This window comes from Pongo pygmaeus, chromosome 1, assembly GCF_028885625.2.
Source record: "Pongo pygmaeus isolate AG05252 chromosome 1, NHGRI_mPonPyg2-v2.0_pri, whole genome shotgun sequence".
Taxonomy (NCBI): Eukaryota; Metazoa; Chordata; class Mammalia; order Primates; family Hominidae; genus Pongo; species Pongo pygmaeus.
The window spans coordinates 172,910,733-172,934,064 of NC_072373.2; the positions used below are offsets into that span (position 1 = coordinate 172,910,733).

At 42.1% G+C, this 23,332-nt stretch overlaps 1 protein-coding gene across 8 annotated transcripts in view; it reads left to right on the forward strand.

Moving 5' to 3' along the window:
• Positions 1-704: 704 nt before the first annotated feature.
• Positions 705-23,332, forward strand: part of DAB1 (DAB adaptor protein 1) — a 431,942-nt gene continuing 409,314 nt past the window's right edge. For 6 of the 8 annotated variants that reach the window (XM_063655159.1, XM_054488805.2, XM_063655155.1 and 3 more), the window contains exon 1: positions 1,217-1,362. The gene's annotated coding sequence lies outside the window, so the exon portion shown is untranslated. Of the gene's footprint in view, positions 1,101-1,202; positions 1,363-23,332 lie in introns of those variants that run through there. The other 2 variants (XM_063655172.1, XM_063655164.1) reach the window with 2 other exon arrangements.

Consider the following 23,332-nt stretch of genomic DNA (forward strand, 5'->3'; position numbering starts at 1 on the left):
ACAGGAGTGTAGCCCCAAAAAGAGTAATGGTAAACTTTTTAAGGAAGGGTTGCCTGCCTCTCGCTTTCCTTTTCTGCACCTGGGTCCAGCAGGGTGGTTTGTGTGCTGTGCGAATCTCCGTATTATGCACTTGATTTGATTCACCAGGCTCCTCTCTTCTCCTGCATTCAGGCCTCTGGAGACAGGTATGCCACACAACAGGAATTTCCTGGAGTTGAATCTAGTCTCAGGGTGGAAGAATTTTCAGAATGACTCAATATTTTCTGCGACTTGGTGTTTCTAGGATCTTTGTAAGCTAGAACCCTAAGCAAGGAGCAACTGACTGTGTACTCGCTGGAGCCGCCTCCCGCACAGCTTCGGATCGGAGGATTGTTTACTCCCAGTCATTCTAAGAGCCGAGTAGGGGAGTCGCGGGGAGTAAGCCGGAGTTAACCGTGGTCTGCATGCTCTCAGGGGCACGGGTCTCTCCCGAGGACTGACGGAAACGTGACACATGCCAGTCTTCTCCCTCCCAACTTGCCGAACTTTGCCTGGGAAACCTCAGTCAAAACAGGAGCCGCCGAGCCTGCACTGGCGGCTGGGAGCGAGCGCCCCCTCCTGCCAAGGGGCGTGGGGGCAACATGCCCTCGCGGAGACTCCCCTCGTGGTTTCGCCCTTCCTGGCACTCCATATATTTGGGTATGCATGTTTTCGAGGCTTGGATAAAAGGGTAGATCCTAGAGAAAAAATGAGAGAGGCCAGGCGGAGCTGCGGCCAGTAGTGGTGATGGGGGAGAAAACACTGGATACTTTGTGACAACCCCCCTCCCTTACCCTCTCCACGCTGGCGCGGCTGGGGCGGGGACCCCTCGCTCTCGGCTCGTCTCTCCCCCGTCCACGCCGGGATGGAGAGAGAGCGCAGGGGCTCCAGAGGCGCGACTGCAAGCCGCGGCGCCCCCGCTCGCTCGCTCGCTCGTTCTTCCACCTCTTCGTCGCCACCGCCACTCGGCTAAGCTCTCGGAGCGCGCTCGGGCTGCGCAGAGAGCGCCCCGGAAGGAGCAGGAGCCGCGAGGCCGGGGCGAGGGGCGCACGGCCCGGCGGCGGCGGCCGGGGAGCTAGCAGGTGAGCGGCGCCGCGGGGCGCCGGGCGGGCGCGGGGGGCGGTGGGGCGGGGGCCGTGGGAGGAGGCGGGTCCGCGCGGGTGGCGGTCTCCTCCCCCTACTCTGACGCGGGGCCGGTGGCTCCCGGGGAGGATGGACCCAGCTTGGCGCTCGCCCGGGCTTCCCCGGGCTGCAGAGCGCGCCTGAGTGCCGCTGCCCGCCGGGCATGTGGAGCCGCTTCCTGGGCGGCTGCGGCAGCGGAGGAGGATGCTCTGGGCTAGCGAGGTGAGGCGCGGCGGGGGCGCGCGGCAACCCCTGAGTTCAGCGCGGCAGGTGCCCCGCGAGGACACGGCGCCGGGGAGCCAGGAGGCTTCGCTAGGGCCCCCGGGCGCGGAGGAGGGCTCCTGGGACGCGCCACTCAGCAGTTTGGCTAGGGGTGCTGCGAGGATGGCGACTGCAGCAGTTTTTCGCCTTCTCCCTCCACTTGCTGGGAGGAAAGGGGCGACTTCTCTTTCTCCCTCCTGCCCCCCATCCCCGCGCCCCTGTCTCCCTACCTCTGACCACGCGCGATCCTGTCTCCAGACTTGTCCACCCCTGACACGCGTCTCTCTCCAAGACCCCCTGCGCCCTCTTTCCTCCTGCGGTCCTGGCTATATCCGTCCTCGAGCCTGCCTTCTCCCGCTGTCCTGTGCTCCCGAAACTCCCTCCCTCCCTCCCTGGTGGCCAGACCCTTTTCCTCATTCGGCCGAACCCCGTTCTCACTTCCCTACTCCTCCGTAGCGCTGAGATTCGGCTTCGACCTCTCGAAAAACCGACTCTATCCCAGTAATCCCCGCCCGTTCGCGGGCACCGTGAGAACTGGATCCCGCGTTCCTCGGACCCCGGCCTTTCTTCGGATCCTCTGCGGACTCTGTTCTCTGCGGCTCGTCCCCCTCCATCCACTCCCCAGCACCCCCTCCCCCTACGCCCAACTAGTCCCCTCCCCAGCCCGCCCCTCTTCCTTCTCTCTGCTCCAGACTCGACGCTCTGACTCGGATGCAGAGAGCTCAGTTTTTTTCCTACCAGGGAAACTTTAAATCTCTGTGTTTCGGCTCATAAAGCAGGCATACAAGAGGGTGTCAACCGCCGAGAGAACCCAGAGGCAGGGAGTCCGAGATGGGGGGAGGTCGTGTCGCGGCATCTGAAAGGGGCCACTGGGTGAGTGTACAAAGTAAATTTCAAAATCAGGGTGGCTGCTGCAGCCAGGACCCTGCCTCCGCTGGCTGCGTCCCGAGGAGTATTATTGTGACCCCTGGTGGGAGGGCGCATCTTTTCTCTGCACTTTTTAAGGCGCTTTTTCTTTTCTCTGTTTTTGTTTTTTGGTGGTGCTGGTGGGCCTGATGGGGGGCAGTGGGCACAAGGGAACGCTGCCTGGAAAGGCGGACGCCACTTGGCTGCTCCCAGACCCGCCAGACTGTGTACGTTTCACTCCGTGTGAACTACCCCCAACCCCCAACTGCATCGCACAAATCCTCATTGTTGGGGGTCTGCTGGGGCACTTCCGCTTAGGCTGGGAGAGTCTGAAGGAATGGCGTGGGGGTGGGGAGGCCGGGGGCGCTTGGCGACCGCTCAGCTCTCGGCGGCGGGCGGAGTGGAGAGCGCCGCGGCGCGGGCATCTGTGCGCTCCGGTGTGTGTGTGTCGCCGAGTCTGGGGTGCGCGCCCGCGTGGGTCGGTGTCTGCGTGTGCGTTTGGCTGTCGGCACACGCCTGTGTTTAGCTCCATTAGAAAGAGGGGCGAGTGTAGGGCTTGCGGTAGCGAGAGCGCCTTTCTCCGCCTGGGAGCTGGACGGGGGCGAGCCCGGGGGCGAGCCCTCCTGCGAGCTGAATGCTCCAGTGCAGCTCCTAGCCAGCCGGCGGGGACCGGGACGAGAATCCGCGTCGTCGATTCTTTCTCCTTCCTGCTCCCCTCCTGCTGGCCAGTTAAATACACTTTAACAGTGTTGATAGTTTTGAATAAAGGCTGTGTGGGGGTTCCACTACACTTTACAACACTTAACGTTTTCAAGTAATCATATAAATTAAATTAAAGGTGGCTTACGTTCAGAACCGCCTAATTATCCAGTTCACGTTGGTACATTTATGTGCCAATTATAGGTCTTTGGGAAATCCATAAAATTACAAACCATCCCCACCCCTTGAATTAGCACCCATTGTTTTTGTGATCTCCGTGATGAGTGATTCTGGATGGCACCGGAACTGCGCAGGCACGAAGATAGATGGGGGTTCGGAGATGTCAAAAGGAGTAGGCCCCCCCCCGCCACCCCCCATCTCTTTCACTCCCTATCCTGACAAGGCTTGGTGACAATTCTGGGAACTGAAAGTGATCAAAGATTTTCTTGATTTCCTATTGAGAAGGGCGACCTAATCAAAGCTGTATAAAAGTCAACTTCTAAGCAATCAGAAATTGTCTGCTGATGTCCTTGATTGAAACCCCAGCATTCAAATGGAATATTGAAGAACTCGCAGAAATGTCTTTTGAAGCGCTATTGTTCTTTTCCATACACAGAGGCTCTCTTGAAGGTTTAGGAAGTTCAAAATGCAGTGGTTTGAAAGGACTGACTTTGTAACTATTTGGCAACGCTGGGAGGATCCGCAGGGATGAGAAAAGAGGCCGAGGTGGGAAGTGCAAATATGTTGTGACCATCTTCTTGGGAACGGTGCTGCTATCAAGTAGGAATTCAGTTCTACACATCGAGTTGGCAATTAAATCTCTTCCTAAAGCAGATTTAGAAGATGATTTTTAATAGTTTTCATTTTTTAATGGTTTGCTTAAGGTCTGAATAGGCATATCTGAAACATTTAATCATGTTCATTGTATTCAACGATAAAATCTGAATAAAAATTACTTATTGTTGATGAAGCTCATCTCACAAGCTGTTTCACAGTATGTTTCATTTGCAAGACACACCATTGTGTGAGGCTGCAGGGAAGAGATCGTATCACTTATTGTTCATTTTCTCCTCCCAACCCAGAGAGGAATATTCTTCTTCATTCCCCTTTGCCCTCCAAAGTAATTTTTCTTAAATGGGTGAGTGTTTGGCTTGGTACCTGATAGTACCCATCTAAAAAATTGCATTTGGTAGATTTAGGATGCTTGGAGCCACCCTGCAGGCAGATGAAGAATCTAATGGAGGCAGCATTTCATTTTGATAATTCACTCAAGTCAAACATTTTGTTTTTGCTGGGATTTAATCCTTCTCTCAAACTAATAAAGCAAACAAAGCAAGAAAATCACAGTTTATGTCTTTTAGATGGCACTTTAAAAATAGCATAAATTGAAGGGTATTGTCAGGAACTTTAAATGTTATTTAGGACTTACTGAGACAAAGAATACTCGTGGTTGAGTTAAGCAGTTGAGGATGAATCGCTTAACCTCCCAGAACCTTGCTTTCCTCATCTGCAAAACGGACAATATTACCTACCTTGTGGGTCTCGGAGCAATTTTATGGGGAAAATCATATGATTGGGTGCCCTGGCACATAGCAGGATTTCAAGAGAATGATCTCTTAGTAATAGACAGCATGGAATTCTGTTCAAGAAAGTGGATGGCATTTGGAATTGGAAGACCAGGATTGAATCCAGCTACTTCTGACTTTGTGATGTTTGGCAAGTCACATTTCATGTTAATAAAAAAGAATAATTAACCTTTATGGGGTACTACTAAGAGTCAGGAATGCTTCTAAGCACTTTACACATATTAACTTATTTAATCTTCAGATAACCCTAGGATATGGATACTTGTATTCTCATTTGTATTAGCTAGATAAGGAAACTGGGGCACAGGAAGATTTGGTAGCTGGCCTGAGATTACATAGCAAGTAAGGGATGGAACTAGGATTTAAACCCAGCCATTCTTGTTCCAGGGTCTGTCGTAACCACTGTTATGCTGCCTCTGAGTGAGGAAGTGATCCCAGCTAGCTCCCAGGGTGTAAAATTTAATGGAGAATAATGAAATAGTAAGACTTCTATAGGAGCAAGCTACGTATTTCCCCATTTTTGGATGCTAGCAAAACAAAATGGGTGTTACCTTATCATCAACAGGGAATGGGGCAATGATAGGCACTTTGAACACTTGTGACTCTGTGGCAGTTTCTATCAGGCATTGGTTAGTATTGGTTCACATCTATTTACTCTGTGAAAATGTTTATTAATTAGGTAGCAATTAGTAATCAATTAGTAAATAATTGTTTAGGCAATTAGTAATGCAGAAACAGCATTACTGCTTTTCTCAGTTACTAGCTGTGGTAAGCAGAGATTCTCAAACTAAAAGGTGGTATAGCAGTTGGTAAGGAGTCTGGACTTGGTTTCTGGACTGCCTGGCTTCAGATCTCAGCTCTACCAGCTCTGTAAGCTGTGTGGCCTTGGCCAGCTAATCTGACTTCTCTGTGCTTTATAGTTTTCTTTATAATGAAATAACAGTACTTACCTCATAAAATTATGAAGATTACAGGAACTAACACAAAGTGCTTAGAATAATACCTAGCATGTAACGTTACTTAGCTATTGGTGTTATCTTTCAAATGAGATAAAAACCCATCCCCTAGATAATGAAAAAGTTTTCGATCATTGATATTCTGAGAGTTATGTATCCCAATATTATCTGGTCTATCTTTAGGAAGAGATACATTTTAGGATTTTAGGCAAAGGTTTTTTTTTTTTTTTTTTTTTTTTTAATTGGAAATATTTCCTTACACATTTTGGCTCTTTGTGAAGAGGAGTTGTGGAAGTACATATCATGTTAAAATTTCCATGCCATTTTACTTTTCTGCAGTTGTTCTGAGGAAAGTAAAATGACTTTGATTGAATTCTAGAGGTGTGTTTGTCAACTGTCCTAATTTACAGATTGAAAGAATATTAGGCTTGCAGAGATACGTAACTTTACAGCCCAGAGGCGCCATCACAACTCAGGATTCTTGGACTCCTTGTCCAGTGCTCCTTTCACTAGACCAGATTGTCTCCTATACCAGGATAGAGACGTGGCTTGAAAATATAAATAAAACTTGGCAGAGAAGGTGTTGTCAGGCTAAGAGCATGAGCCAGCTAGACATTCTGTACTGAAAAAAGCATGTCAGTAGGAAAAGAAAACCCCTCCTCTGGTATGTACATTTATATCCATGAAAACTCACACTGAACTGAATCTGTGAAATGCATATCAGGATATAAATTCATGTAAGAAATGAAAACAACTCATTAATCAAATTAATCACCTGGATATTTCCCTCTGATTGGAGAGCAAATGTTCAGGTTTCTTTATCTTTGACATATTCTTTTTATTTTTCTTCCATTTAGTTTTGAGATGTGGGAAGGTTTTGGTTCAGGAATCATAAAACTCCTCTGGCATCTATTTTATGAAATATGTAGCATATTCTATTGGAAAGAAATTGCAAGCTTGCTTTTATTATTATTATTTTATTTTATTTGAAGCTGACATATAACCAATCTGCAATGCCAGTGGGGGAGTCTCATAAACAGAAAGGAAAATAGAAATAAAATTCTGCTGAATAGAAAAGATGACAGCTAAAATGATGAAAATTTTGTGGTGGTGAAGGCGGGCTGTTTAATTTATGATATAAAAATAAGGGGATGGGTCCTCCCAAATAATTGTAAGTAGTTCAGTACGAACCCAAATCGGCCATCTTGACCACCTATAGTGAGTCTTGCAAATTACCAACCCCATGCATCTGCTCCGAGCTTCATATTGATTTACGATTTTCTTTGTTGGTCAGTCTCTGCATCTCTTGAATGGACTCATCATCTGTTTATTTGGTATCCGTCAGTTCAGGCATCTCTTTCTTTGCTCTTTCTCTGTCTCCGTCTTTCCTCGTTTCTATCTGTCTTTGTCACATTCAGTCTTTATGTCTCTTTGTTTTTATTCTTGTTAGTGTTGCAACTGAAAATAATTGAAAAGCTGTGAATATGCATTGAGAGAATCTGAGAAATTGAGGAAGAAAATTCTGGTCATGCACATAAACATCACTTCTGTGTCCATTCAACAAATGTTTACTGAGCATCTACTTTGTGCTTGGCTCTGGCTCTGTGCTAGGTATTGTGAAGAGTACCAAGATGCAATTGCACAGTTTGCCATCTAGGGACCTGGTTTCATGCATAAATAACTGTTACAGCAGGAGATGCACTATGGAAAATATCTATACAGCTATGGAACCTTCTGGAGGTGGTAATTTACTGTACCTGGAGAAAGGAAAGGTTGGGGAAGGCTTCATTTCACCTACGTCTTGAAGGTTGACCAGGAGTTTCTCAAGGCTTAAAGGCAGTTCAGACTGATAGGACTTCATGGACAAAGTCATGCGAGCATGAAGGATGGTTATTGACTTAGGGATGGGCATAATTGGGTACAGTGGTAATGTAGAACGTGCATCAAAATGGGTTTTTTTTAAATAGAGCATTTTCCAAACTGTGTCCCAGGAAACACTAATGTCCCCTAAGATCATTATGAATATTTCAAAAGGAAGAAGGCTCAGAGGGAAAAATAAGTTCCATGTTCAAAAATGTTTGGAAAGTATTGAATTATATATCCTGCTCTTAGTAAGATGTGGTATTTACTGATATGTTAAAGGTTTAGAGATTTTCTGCACTTAAGTCATTTAACTCATGAAGAATTTTAAAAATTCATTTGCCATAGAAACTTTGATTTCAAGTAGCATCTCTCAGTGTCTTATGAAATAGATTGGGAAAACTGTAGAGAATCACTTAAGCCTTTTAAGAGTAGTTTTCATTCTATCATGAAAATAATATGTGTGTGATTTGAAATATAGGACAGAATATTTAACCCATTTATGCCTAGTGTTCTTTTATTGGAATGCTAAGCTTGTGGGCATTATTTACATCCTGCTGTTCAAGGTCATCGCCAAAGTCTCATTTTTCACCAAAAACAATTTGCAGCCTCTGGCATAAATGGGTTAAGACACACAAAAAGTATAAATAACAATATAATAAAAAGTTTTGTACCTACCACTCAGCTAATGAAATAAAGCCAGACAAATACAGTTGAAACCTCCTAGTAACCTTTCTCTGATCATATGTCCCCTTCTCTTTGCAGACATAGTCACTATCCTAAATTTAATAATTCTTTTGAATATATTTTTCTAGAACAAACCTAAACAATTCCATTGAATTCTCATTCACTTTCTAGCTCCTTACTGTATATATAATAAAAAGAAATGGTATTTTGTCCAATAATTTTCCTGAAACAAAGGACATTTATAAACTGTCTAGCTAGTCACTACATAGATAATAAGAAAGAAATAGTATTTTGCCTAATAATTATACTGGAATAAAGGACATTTATGAACTACTTAGGGAAAGGAAATGTAGCTTCCCCTTTTAACTCTGGTGTCTGGAATGTAGTAGATGCTCAATAAGTTTCTGCTTAATTGAATTGAATTAAATGTGTTCAGTCTCCTGTGGTTCATTAAGTTAATTTGGGTAAAAAGATTAGGGTAAATTAATTGTTTTCCATAGACGATATTGAAATTCTTTGTGATCAGTGAACTTGAAAATCATTTTTTATTGTGATTCTTTATTTTGTAATCTAGATTTGGGAGTGAATTATAATAATTATCTGTTGAAAGTCATTTCTATGTTTTATTGACATCTCTTAAAATCATTAACAATAACTACTTATCCAAATCTGTCCTATTAAAACAGTTGATTCACTGGAGCTATCTACTTCCATTATAGGAAAAATTATAAATATAACTGCTTTCATCCAAAGAGGAAATTTTAAAATTGCAATGCTATGTAATTACCCAGTACCCTGACATGAAATGCATTGAAAGTTTATGAGGTTCCATTCCTTGGGGTCCCCAAGAAATGACTTATTATCAGTAAGACTGTTGTTATTAGATACTATCATGCCAACGGAAGCATCTCTTTTGATATATGCAAGGGACATCTTGAAAAAGTTGACATCACCTTAAACATAAGTCATATGTGGGTGAAATTTTCTTTTCTTATTGTCTTAGACTCTATTCATATATTATGGTATGTATGTCAACATGTAGAGTGAATGGCAGAATATTGGTGAAGAATGCATGATAGAATGAATGAGAGGAGAAAGGAAATGGAAGACTCACAGGCTCACTGGGGGAGGCTTTTGGTACAAAATCATGGCTGTGTGGGAGACAGTAGATTACCTTCTCTCGTGGGGTTAGAAGTTGATCTACACTAGGGTTTTCTATCCTTGCTTTCACTGATATATATTTCTCCTGGTAGTTTTTGGAGTAGCAGTTAAATCCCAGAAGTTAGCAGAACAAGAATGAACTTTGTGGTGTGAATGATCATAAACATAGAAAAACGCTGCACAGAGGGTAAGGAAGACAGGCTGTACAATCCTATTCCCTGGTGATGGTGTAGCAGTGCCTATAATGACGGCATGTGGTGGTGCTTGTTTTGAATTGCAGGCCATGTTATTCTAAGCAGTATTATATGTCTACTCACGAAAGTTCTAGGTATAAGCCACATCCATTCAAATATACTCAGGTTAAACCAGTAGTGCTAGTAATCTAATTGTGGACAAAGTCAAAGATGGGCCAACCATATGCTGAATCTGAGCTATGGCATGTATTGTCAGAATATAGTTCCAATAAATGCAAAAAGGTTATTTATGCCTTTGGGAAGCTGAATAGATTTATAGACCACATAGAAGTTGGATTTTTGCCAACCTTCTGCTATCTAACTTCTTAATTTTAATGTAGTTGAATTTATAAATCTTTTATGGTTAGCACTTTTTATGTCTTGTTTCAGAAAACCTTTTTTTCCCACTCTGATGTCATGAAGATATTCTCCTTTGTTATCTTCTAAAAGCTTTATTGTTTTGTTTGCTTTTCAAATTTAGGTTGTCTAATCCATGTGGAGTGTATGCATGTATGTGTGTATGTGTGTGTGTGTGTGTGTGTGTTGTGTGAGGTAGGCATTTATTCTAATTTTCTTCCATATGGAAAAATGATTTTCCTGGAACTTAGAGTCAATTTCTAAGCATGTATTTTAGCCACTCTTTTGCCCTAACCAAACTTTATTATAGCTTTTTAATGAACCTTGGTATTGGCCAGGACACATCCCTAAAAGTGTCCTTCTGCAAAAGTGTCTCGAGAGTGTCTTGGCTTTTCTTGGGCCATTTTCTTCCATATACATTTTATAATCATCTTTCAAGGTTTCACAAGAATACTGTTGAGATTTGATTTGAGTTTTATCAAATTTATAGACTGATTAAAAGATAATGCCATCATTAGGACATTGAGCCTGAGTCTTTCTACCCATGAATATGGTAACTCTTTCCGTTTATTTAGTTCTTATTTAATGTCTTTCAATACAGTTTATAATTTTCTCCAAAGGGCATGCACTCTTTTTAGATTGAGTTTTAAGTGGTTTATATTTTTGTAATTGCCATCGTAAATGTTATCTTTAAAATTATATTTGCTAGCTATATATTATTTTTCATCATATGCTACCTGTATTTCTTATTCTACATGGCAAATAGTCAGGAGAGGAGGAAAATCGTGGGTGTTTTTGAAGGAGAGGAGGAAAATCATGGGTGTTTTTGAATGCTTACTGTTAAATAAATTCAGGCATCCATGGGAGATACGGCTGGTTCCATTCCAGGCCACTGCAATAAAGAGAATATTGCAATCAAGTGAGTCCCATAAATTTGTTGGTTTCCCAGTGTATATAAAAGTTATGTTTACACTATACTGTAGTCTGTTAAGGGTGCAATAGCATTATGTAAAAAAAAATCAATGTACATATCTTAATTGAAAATATTTTATTGCTCACATATGCTAATGATCAGCTGAGCCTTCAGCAAGTCATAATCTTTTTGCTGGTGGAGGGTTTTACCTCAATGTTGATGGCTACTGACTGATCAAGGTGGTGGTTGCTGAAGATTGAAGTAGCTGGGTCAATTTCTTAAAATAAGACAATAATGAAGTTTGTCACATTGATTGACTCTTCCTTTCATGAAAGATTTCTCTATAGAATGCAATGCAGTTTGACAGTATTTTACCCACAGTAGAACTTTTTTCAAAATTGGAGTCAGTCCTCTCAAACCCTGACACTGCTTTATCAAGTTTATGTAAATCCTTTGCTGTCATTTCAACAATCTTCACAACATCTTCACTAGGAGTAGATTCCATCTCAAGAAACCACTTTCTTTGCTCATCCATAAGAAGTAACTCCTAATCTGCTAAAGTTGTAGCAAGAGACTACAGCAATTAAGTTTCATCTTCAGGCTCCACTTCTAATTCTAGGTCTCTTGTTATTTGTATCACATCTGCAGTTCCTTCTTCCACTGAAGTCTTGAATCCCTCCAAGTCAGCCATGAATCAACTTCTTCCAAACTCCTATTAATGTTGATATTTAGACTTCCTTTCATGAATCACAAATGTTCTTAATGGCATCTAGAATGATGAATTCTTTTTTTTTGAGATAGAGTCTTGCTGTGTCACCCAGGCTGGAGTGCAGTGGTGTGATCTCAGCTCACTGCAAGCTCCACCTCCCGAGTTCAAGCCATTCTCCTTCCTCAGCCTCTCGAGTAGTTGGGAGTACAGGTGCCCGCCACCATGCCCGGCTAATTTCTTTTTGTATTTTTAGTAGAGATGGGGTTTCACTGTGTTAGCCATGGTAGTTTCGATCTCCTGACCTCGTGATCCACCCACCTTGGCCTCCCAAAGTGCTGGGATTACAGGCATGAGCCACCATGCTGGGCCAAGAATGATGAATTCTTCACAGAATATTTTAAAATTATTTTGCCAAGATCTATCAGAAGAATCACTATTTATGGCAGCTATAGCCTTATGAAATGTATGTCCTAAATAATAAGACTTGAAAGTCAGAATTACTCCTTGATCCATGGGCTGCAGAGTAGATGTTTGGTTAGCAGACGTGAAAACAACATTAATCTCCTTGTATGTTCATTAGAACTCTTGGGTGACCAGGTCTGTTGTCAAGGAGCAGTAATATTTTGAAAGGAATCTTTTTTTCTGAGCAGTAGGTCTCAACAGTGGACTTAAAATACTCAGTAAACCATGCTGTAAACAGATGTTCTGTTATTCGGGCTTCATTGTTCCATTTTTAGAGCACAGGCAGAGTAGATTTAGTATAATTCTTAAGGGCCTTAGAATTTTCACAATGGTAAAGTAGCCAGCTGCATTCACCCCTAACAATAGAGTCAGTCTGTCTTTTGAAGCTTTGAAATCAGGCATTGCCCTCTCCTCTCTAGCTGTGAAAGTCCTAGATAACACCTTCTTCCAATATAAGGCTGTTTTGTCTACATTGAAAATTTGTTATGTAGTATAACCAACTTCATCAATGATCTTAGTGAGATCTTCTGGATAACTTGTTGTAGCTTCTATATCAGCACTTACTGCTTCACCTTGCACTTTGTGATGGAGGTGGCTTCTTTCCTTTTAATTCGTGAACCAAGGTCTTCTAGCTTCAAAATTTTCTCTTCAGCTTCCTCACTTCTCTTAGCCTTCATAGAATTGAATAGAGTTAGGGCTCTAAATCAGCATTTGGTTTAAGGAAATACTGTGTCTGGTTTGATCTATCCACACCACTAAAATTCTTTCCATATCCACTATCAGGATGTTTCTCTTCCTTATCAGTCATGTGTTCACTGGAACAGCACTTTTAATGTCCTTTAATCTATTTCTTGTTTGCCCTGAGAAATAAGTACTGGCAGCAAGCTGCACAAAGTGGGTTAAGATCTTTTCCTCTGCATTCACAACTTGGCTGTCTGGCACATGAGGCCCAGCTTTTAGCCTGTCTCAGCTTTCAACATGCCTTCCCCACTAAGCTTAATCATTTCTAGCTTTTGATTTAAAGTGAGAGACTTGTGACTCTTCCTTTCACTTGAACACATAGAAGCCATTGTGGGGTTATTAATTGGCCTATTTCAATATTGCTGTGTCTCAGTGAATTGGGAGGCCAGAGGAAGGGGAAAGTAGATGGGGGAACTGCCAGTCAGTGGAGCAGTTAGAAAACATACAGCATTTATTTATTAAGTTCATTGTCTTATGTGGGCATGGCTCATAGTGCCTGAAAGCAATTACAGTAGTTTCATCAAAGTTCATGTATCACAAATCATCATAATAAATATAATAATAATGAAAATGCTTGAAGCATTGTGAGAATTATCAAAATGGGACAGAGACACAAAGTGAGCACCTGCTGTTGGAAAATGATGGTGATAGACTTGTTTGATGCAGGGTTGCTACAAACCTTCAATTTGTAAAAACATGCAATAACTGTGAAGTGCAATAAGGCGAAGTACAATAAAAGTAGGTATGTCTGTACTAGGTGCTTCACAGGCTCTCATTTGATACCTAGAAAAGCCTTAAGGAAAGGACTGTGGGTAATTTAGCACCACCCTTGACAGGTCACTGCCTTCCTTTGCAGCCTGATAGTGCAGAGGGCTTTAAAGGACATCTTTTGTCACAATGGGCCAATGGGAATGCAGAGTAGGGAATGGAGCTAATGAGAGGGTGATCAACTAGGGTAGCCGCTAGTCACTTTGTTCAAGAGGCTGAGGTTTTTGAAAGACGTCTCTGGGTTTCCTATGGAGAGAGAAGGGATCTGCAAAGGAGGGTACAGTTCCCTTCTGGTTTGACACCCTGTGGAGCGTGAATAACAGGCGCTGGGGCCTGGGGGCCAGAGTCTGGCTCCTGACACACTACTCTGGCATTTTGGGTAGACCACAGTTATTTGGCTGCCCAATGGGCAAATTTTGGCTGGTAGCCGAGTTCTAGCTTAACTTTTCAGGCATATCTTAGGTCAGTGAATGTTATTCCCACTTTCAAATGAGGAGCCACAGCCCTAGAGAAATGGAAAGATGAGTCCAAGTCATTAAGCAGAGCTAGAATAGAGAACCAGGTCTCTGCACCCAAACCAGTGCTCTTTCCATTTCATCACATGGACTTAAGATCCTCAAATATGCTATGTCAATAATATAGTCACATACTGGCAGGGTTTTTGACTATGTGAGGAAGCACCATTATGTCTGGAAATTGTAACATATATCTGTAAAAAAATGGGGGAGAGATATTTGGTGATTACTATCTGCCAATTCTCTCACTGTCTCTTTGGTATCCCTTGTGCCATTAATCTTTCCGTAAGTTCACTCTTACTCTTTCTCCCCAAATTATTTTAGGATCCAGGGCAGATATTCATTTCCCTCCAAAAGTCATCCGTTATGACATCAGTATTGATGATAAAATTTCAAATTCCTCTTCTTCCCTGAGCAAATGCTGTAACTCCTTTCCCCTTCTCTCACATGTTTCGTTGTGTTTTCTGGAATGAAGATAATATATACAGTACTAGTTTAGGTTGATATGAAAAAGGATGTCTCATATAAAACAAGATTAAGGAAAAGAAAAGGCAACCACTTGGTTAACCTGATACCACTCTGTATTTTCTGTGTGCTGTCTGTGGGTTCATGTGAGTCAGGCTAGATACCATTCTGTATATATTTGACTGTTCAGAATGTATCAGTGGAGAAGGACGTCTTGATTTGTTTGAGAAGCCATAAATCAACATGGCTAGGAGTAAGAGGGGCAGGGAGGAGGGGACTTGGGGACTGGACTAGCATTGCTTTCTTTAAAAAATAAAGGTCATACAGCATAGGCTCAATCTAAGTTTGACACCTGCCTCTGCCTGCCTTTCCAAGGTATGTGTCTCTTTCTTAGGCCTCTTGAGCACCAGATTCTGTTAAACACCATACTTCATTATGTCTTCAATTGTTCTGTTCCACATCTATTGATCTAGGTTCCTCTAAAGATTGAGAGTTTCTGAAGGCTACTATCTTTCATGCCCTTTATACTTGGTTTTTTGAAGAAAGTCAGTTTAAACACTTGCTACATTTAATTTTTAAAGTCTACCATCACTGTTTTTGTTTTTTTCTTTTTTTACAGTAGAGGGGGAGGTGCCCCTGTAGCGAACTATTTTGAGTCAATGAAAACAAAAGAAAAGTTTTCTACATTGAGACATGCTTTTAATTTCTTATTATTCCCAAACTGTGCTTTTTCTTTATTTTCTTATCCTTTTCTGACCTGTCCTTTCATTCTTCCTTTCTTTCCTTTTTACCCTCTAGTTTTATCAAATCAAAGGAATTGCATGAAATCAACAACAAAAAGGCCTAAATGTTTGTAGTGCGATTTTACACAGTTAATAGAATGTGTTTGCTTCCTCTCTTTCTTGCATACATTTTTCAGTGGGGGAGGAAGTTTTTGAGAGTAGTTGAGAGGGGGACTTTCTAATTCCTTGTCAAGTCCCACAGCATAGTAATGCAAGTATTCGACATGTGTGATTGTTTACCTGGTGGATTATCTGATGCTAGTTTTTGTTTGTTTGTTTGTTTGTTTTTTTGAGACAGAGTCTAGCTCTGTCACCCAGGCTAGAGTGTAGTGGCACAGTCTCGGCTCACTGCAACCTCTGCCTCCCGGGTTCAAGTGATTCTCCTCCCTCAGCCTCCCCAGTAGCTGGGATTACAGGCGCCCACCACCACGCCAAGCTAATTTTTGTATTTTTAGTAGAGATGGGGTTTCACTGTGTTGGCCAGGCTGGTCTAGAATTCCTGACCTCATGATCTGCCCACCTCAGCCTCCCAAAGTGCTGGGATTACAAGCATGAGCCACCACGCCCAGCCCCTGATGCTGGTTTAAAGTTACCTACAGATTGAAACTCTGTCAGTCGGTATGTGTGGGGGGTAAAAGTGTCTCTCTGTGCTAACCCTGAACACACCCAAAACATAACAGCCACACTACCATGACTTCAGACACAATCTCATACTTTTAATGACATGCCCTGTATCTGTGACAGCCAGGAGATCCACACCAGCTTAACAGGAAGAACTTAATACGGGAAAGCAGTTACAAAGGTGTTGGAAGAACTGAAAGTGTGACAAAGAAGCGAAAGACAGAGATTAGCAGTAGGAGGAAGCCAACCTACCTCTAGATCAGTAACACTATCTGCTACCTCTATGGTATGATAGACCCCAGGAGGTGCAGCCCCCAGGAGGCAGGTGGAACCTTGGAGGACAAGCCACATGGGGAAAAAGGCCAGGAGTTGGGCTGCCGGAAGCATAGAAGAGTCTACATGGTGGGAGTGGGCACCACACACGGGTGCTCTGAAACCATGGAGGAGACTCCACCACTTCTAGGGGTGCTACCTTGAAGCAGAAAGAGAAAAAGGGAGAGAAATACCCTGTCTTCCCCTCCTCCCCTCCTGTCTTTTGCCAGTCTTTCCCAATGAGTGAATCTAACTGGAAATCAGCTGACAAAGGCGCCTAAGAAATGTGGTTAAGATCAACTTTCTGCAACACTCCATAGAGCAGGGGAAGGGGCCAGGAGTGGATCTGAGAGAAACAGGCAAAGGACCTATTCATAGAGCGGGAAAATAAACCTCCAACAGAAATGTTTGTTAATATTGTGAGCTACAGGAAAACAATGAAGGGAGACACTTGCTGTTTGGGATTAGCTCCTCATTTCTCTTACCCTATCCCATCCATCCTGGCCCTTGCAGAAAATTGAGAGTGACTCAGCTGGCGGTGGACTCTGTATTGGCAAGGCAAGCTGTGTGAGTGTTGGGTGCCCAGGGAGTAAGGCAGCAGCAGTGGGACCACGCAGTCCCTTTTCTGCAATTCCAGAATCTAAAAGGCTCTGAAACTCAAGATTTTGGGTAACTCATTTAGTGGTAAAACCTATCCTGACTTGAAGTGACATGAGGCTACTGAGAATCTTTATTGATCCCCATGAGTAGGAATAGTCATCCATTTGTTCCAGAAGCATTCATGAGTTTCATTACGGGGTGTCACCCCAAACCTGGGTAGGGCTATTACAAATAAAAGATAAATGTGGTGTAGTATATGCTGCCTTTCTAAAATCCAAAATAAAGTCTGCGTTATGAACACATGAGATCCCAGGAAATTTGGATAAGGGATTGTGAACCCATATTTCAACGTGAAATAGGGAGAATGAATGGAAACACGATGTGCTAGCTTGCAGGTCTCAGCAGCGCTTGTGTAAACATTACAGCTCTGGCATTCTTCAGTTCCCTCTCTCAGTCCCTGTAGCCTGACAGAACAACCCACTCATTCTGCAGAGGAGCAGACTTTGCTTAGAGAGGAGACGTGGGCACACAATATTGTAAAGTCACCAAGGAGTTAGTAGTGGAGTCAGAACCATTTATTTCCCGTTTGCTGTGCAAGATGTTTGCTGTGTAAGGTCTGACTCTTCGGTCCCATCAAACATTTAAATGCTCAACATTTAGATGTAATGAAGGAAGCCAGCGGGTGAATATCTAGGTAAATCTACACTCTAGCAGCGGTAATCTTACATTTGTCAAGTATTTCATATATGTACAAACACACACACACACACACACACACACACACACACACTTCCGTTATCTTCCTCTTCTATCTTCACAACAGTCCTACCAGATAGACAGGATGGGCATTTGTATCCCCATTTTACAGATGGTCAAATCAAGGCTTGGCTGATAACTAGCTCTGTGACCATGGGCAAGACTCTTCACTCTCTGGGCCTCGGCTGAAAAATAAGTTCTTATAGGGTTGTTTTGTAAACACAAAGAAGTAACACATGCAACACAATTGAACTACACCTGGTGCACAGTGACATGCCACACAGGGTCATTCTTCTCTCCTTCAGCCTTTATCTTCAGACAGTGAAATGCATTGCACAAAGTCACACCACTCTTCCCTTTGTAAAGGACATGCCTCAGGATAGTAAAGAGAATTCAGTAGTTGAATGATGACAGAACTCTCTCTTTGCTTCCATTTTTATTTTTTCTTTTTCAGCTTTAAGAGGAGGGGCTTGAACTAACGCCATCCTGTGCTAACTCTCTCTTTCTCCCTTCAAAAACTAGGTCGTGTTTTGCTGTGACCTTGGTGGTCTCTATTGTCTTCATGGGTTAGGAGACAGTTTGACATTTTGTTTACTCCAAATCCTACTGGCGCGGGGAAAACAGTCACCACCACAAACACAATTTGCTGCAGAAAGCAACTTTGTGTCTTGTGAGCACACATGGGACTTTATCATAATTCACTTTAGATGGGAATAATTAAATATTTTCTTTTCTGAGTATTTTGCAAGATTAATAAAGCTGCATTCTTAGGGAAAGTTTATTAATCCATAACTTACAGAAAACTCCAGAGGAAGGAGATATGAGATATGCTCTGTAGGTAAAAATATCATGCATGTCACTGCTAGAATTGAATTCTGCATGCATTCTTCTGGTTACATTACCATTTGTTGATATGATGGTGACTTTGTCTTGGACATGATCTAAACAAGCAACTCTTTCATTTTATTTTTAAATTGGGAGGGTGTGAAGGAGTAGGTGGAAACACAGAAAAATCACAGTCCACAGGATTCGGATCCTTTCTATCCTGTTGGCTGCATTTCAGCTAAATTTGACAGAAAGGCATGTGTTTGGACACTGGCATCTTTGCATACAAGCTGTGGGCACTGGGTCTCTGAGATCTGTCAAATGGAGATTGCGGTGCTGGTGGCAATGATGATGCAATGATGAAGATGATGGTGATGAGGAGGATAATGACTACCTCAGCGCCATTACAAGGAGTAATGATTTATGTGAAAGGGCTTTGTGCTCCAGCACTTCATCCATTTATTCAGTATTTATTGAGCTGCTGCAGGGTACCTGGCAGAATGGTGGAATCCGTGGACATCACCCTATAAAAGCCACAGACTTTTTCCCACAAGACCCAGGAAGAGACAGGGAAACACAAATAAACAAATAATAATGTGGTGGCTAAGTACAACCAAAGAGATATTTGTTGAAGTAAAAAATAAGATATAGAGATGAATTTTGCCAGAGTAAGAGTAAGGGAGGGTTAGTATCTAAGTATTATTTTGAGGGTGCCTTGGGATTTTCTGGTGAGTCTTTCATGCATTAAGTATGTTCTGAATACTGTGCTGGGCTCTGGGCTTACAGGGTGAGGTGTGATGGAAACAATAGCTGCCCTCATGGGCTATTCTGTCTACTAAGACACAAAATCAACGTTCTCCATCAGGGCACCATGACAAAGTTGGAGGCATGTGCCGTCACATATGCGGAGTCCCAGGTAACTTGGTATGAATGGATCATAAAGTGGCGGGGTGGCAGGAACCAGGGGAAACGAGGCAGGGAAGGTTTGCCCAGCAACTTCACGGAGAACCTTGTCACCAAGTGTTAGCAATGAGATTGTGGTTGTGTACATGGATATGACATAGCCCTTACTTTGTGTAGCCTTCTCTGCAATTAACTTGATTTTCCTATTGCCTGGGGTCAAAGAGCAATCTAAGAAGAAATATATTTATTTAGATGAAATAAGGATGTATGTGTATCAGGTACGGTATAATTTAATGGTCCTTCAGGTGTCTCCTGTTATAAGAACTTCAAGCTCAGATGCTTACAAGGGCCAGGTATTTGTGGGCGAAACAGTGTGGGTGGGGACCAGGTAAACCGCTGTTAAGGTTCATCTGATGGTTGCAGTAACAGAATACTGGACTCATGTAGGTCTTTGGCTTTTTCAAGAAAAGCTAGACATCTTGTTTTTGTGTGAAATCCCTCTGTTTAAAAATTAGGCACTAAATTAGGTAAAACAAAAAACATTTTGTGGACTAAAGATAACTGGCCTAAGGGCTTTTTTTTAGCTTATGAACCACCACTGGTGAATTCTGGCCTATTCTTTATAATTAGTATGGTATGACTACATAGATCTCCCTCACGTGCAAGTTCAGTCAATATACCAAGGGGTACATTGGACCATTTCTGGTAAAGGAAAAAGTTTCTGCAGGATAGCCGAATGGTGCAAATTGGCCTCCATTTATTTCTGTGTGTTTCATCAATCTCATTGTTTGTTTTTCTTTATCAAACTCTTCTGTTATATGGAACAAGCTTCCGTGAAACCAGTGTCCATGGCAATTCTGGGGTGTTCTTAGCTGTTTGCTGGACAGCAGTGAAGTTTGTATCTGTCTAAGTCTATAGCTGCCTTAATTCAGCTTGTTATGTTCTGCTACCAAGGGCATATCCTTGTAGTGAGTCAAATGAGTAGTTTTAGGGTCTGTAATGACAGCATTCTGTGGCTTTCTCATTTAAGATTGAGATACCAGCCACTAAAATATGCACATTTCAAACCAGAGCGAGAACATGAGCAACTTAGTAGTTACTGTGGAATTGAGTGAATGTCATAAATATTTATTTATCTTTTTCATAGCTAGTATAAAAATGTTAGGATATAAAAAAGTTGTTCACGATAAAAACAACAGAAAATTCATTGGCTATATATCTTTTGAATGCGTGTGTCTCTTTGGGTTTTCATTAGTGTCTAGCAATATACTTTGAGAAATTAGATTTGAACAGAAGCTTCAGCAGAATATGAAAACTTCTAGTGTTCATAATTAACCCGTTTTAAGCAAGGATCCGTTGCATATAGCAGCCTCCTGTTAACCATGTAGTGGCTACAGTCAAGTGTAATGAATTTTTCTTTCAGGATTTTTTTCTCAAGAAATTCCTTCTTCCTTGTTTTTTGAATTTGAAAAACACAAAAAAAGCATAAAAGAGAAAAAAATACTGTATTTTCCCTTTCTATACCTTCTTTTAATTTTGAAGGAAGGTTGGTAGAGGGTGCCTCACATGCCTGCTACCATGTTAAGTTAGAGGCTTGAGTTTAGAATTTTGACTCTATGTGGGCTCTTTAGGTTGTTAATGACAAAGTCTAGCTTATTCTGGCTTCAGTCTGCAAGGGAGTTTTCTGGCTCACATAACCAAGTCCAGGTGTAGCCTGGTTGCAGCTATGGCTAGAGCCAAGAGCTCCATCAACTGTTTCCACACCACAGCTTTGCCTTCTCAGTGCTGGCTTTGTTAGTAAGTAGGTTCTCCCCAAGCAGTGGCACTGATGGCCACCAGCGATCAAGGCTCAAATCCTACTAGTTTAGCAACCCTAGCAGGAGATAGGGCTTTTTCCCAATGGATCCACAGAATGGCCTAAGGCTGGCTTTCAGTGGACCTATTCTCATTCCTGAACCAGTCACTATGGTCAGGACTGAGGAGGTAGAATTCATACTCAATGGCCAGGACTGGACCTCTGCAGCCAGAGGGTGAGGTCAGCCCCACCAAAATGCATGGACTAGAACTGGGATAACAGAATGATTTCCCAAAGGAAAATCAGGTTGGGAAATGCATGTTTATAACAGTTGAATAATCTGACCTGTATGTTTGAAGCCTTCTTGGGTCTCCCAGTTTTCTTCTTGGGAAAGCCGGTTTTTTGGGCAGGGGTTGGGGGTGAGGGGAGCTGGATTTTCTGTCCTGTGAATTCAATCTAATTCATATAGCAGGCTTCTATCATTTAATGGAACCATTCCTTTATTCAGATGAAGAGTCCTGGGATGCGTCTTTCAATTATTAGAGCATTGGGATGTTTGGATTCTGTCTGGTCTTGCTCTGTCTGTGTTTATGACAGTATACTTGCAAGCTAATTTCTCCTCTCTAGGAAGTAGGTAACTATGCCCCAGAGAGTTGACAATGTAAGTAAATCGATACATCTATTGTGATTATTTTTCTTTATGAATAAGGCAGAAGATATATTGCGTAAACTCCTTCTTAGAAGGATCTGAATCAAAGCTGATGAGATTTGCATGTCAGACTCCAGATAATCTAGGAATCAGGTAGAGAGTGGGCACTTCAGTCCCCAGCTGGTGTATTGCAGCAATATCTTGGGACTTATGGGCGTAATTAAACCATCCCTATTAGTAATTACAGAAAAGGACTCACTGCCCTTAAACGTGACTGTAACATATCACATCTTTGTAAAAGCATGAAGCTATTTATTTAATCAGCAAAGTCCATGTAGAAAATGTTTTATTAATATTCCAATTTTCTTATTCAACCCTTTGTGTAATAAAATATGGTGACTAAAACAGGTTCCTTTTTGCGGCTCTTGCTCAGCCTTATAAGAGAGGTTGAAATTTTGTAGCACCATTTATGCCAATTTTTTTAAAACTCTCCAGCATAAAGCATATCAGCAAATTAATATTTCCTGACTACAAGATGAGATTGACCTCATAGGTATAAGTTCATTTCTTGTTCTAACATCTACTGTACCGTGAAATTAGAGGTCTTTTTCTTTATCTCTCTCTCTATTTTTTTACTTCATTTTCATTGTGGCAAGACTGCTAATATATCATCAACTTTTAACTAGTAAGTCACTATTGTATAATGGTGTCATTATGCAATGTCATGAACACAGCTTACTTTTTAGTGTTGTTTTATTACAGCTGGAATCATAGAGAGGTTCTCCAATGTTTAAAAGGGACCTAAATGATGAAGCGCTCAGTTTTTGCAAATCTCCATGGTCACCTCTGCTGAGTCATCTATGCTGAATTCAGTTACCTTTGTGCAAGCAAAGGAAATGAAGCCCTGGCAGGCTGTGTAGCAGAGAGTCCTAGGATAAAGTAGAACATATGGGTTCTAATCTCAGGTCTGTCAGAAAATCTGTGTGTCCTTGAACTGCTGACTTGGGCTCTCTGGACCTACATATTCTCAATTGAGAAGAAAGGGTTTGGATGGGTGATCACTAAGATCCCTGCTCACTGTGTGATTTTATGCATACTGTGATGCTTTCATATCTTCATATCTCTGCAGTAATGCTTAATGACTATAGTTGGGAGTGGCAGGTGCTCTCTCAGAAGCCTTCCCAGACCTAAGCTCTCTCCATCCCTGTTCCTACTGTACTTTTGACAGATGACATTGTATATCAGAGTGGGTGTTTATATGTGTGTTGCCTTCCTAAGAGGCTGTAAGGGCAGGTATCTTTTCATATATGAAAGTATTTTGAATTATGCACTCAATAAATATTTAGCAACCACATGAATAAGCTACATTGCATTTTAGAGATGTTATAGGGAAAGAGAAAACAAGATACAAATAGGTCTGAAAGGAGATTCCTATATAGTTGTTGTGAAATTGCTTATGTACTTATACCATGTAAAATAAATTCAGTCGTTTCTTTCGGAGATTTCATTTTAATATATATGAAATGCCAAATTTTTACAGTTGAGTGTAGAGGTAAATCATTTCATGCACATAATGGAATGCTTTTATACATATCAGATTATTTAGCACCTTATAGTAGGAGCGTGCTATGCTACTAATCATGTCAAAATATGGCCTTTTTGGTGGTAAG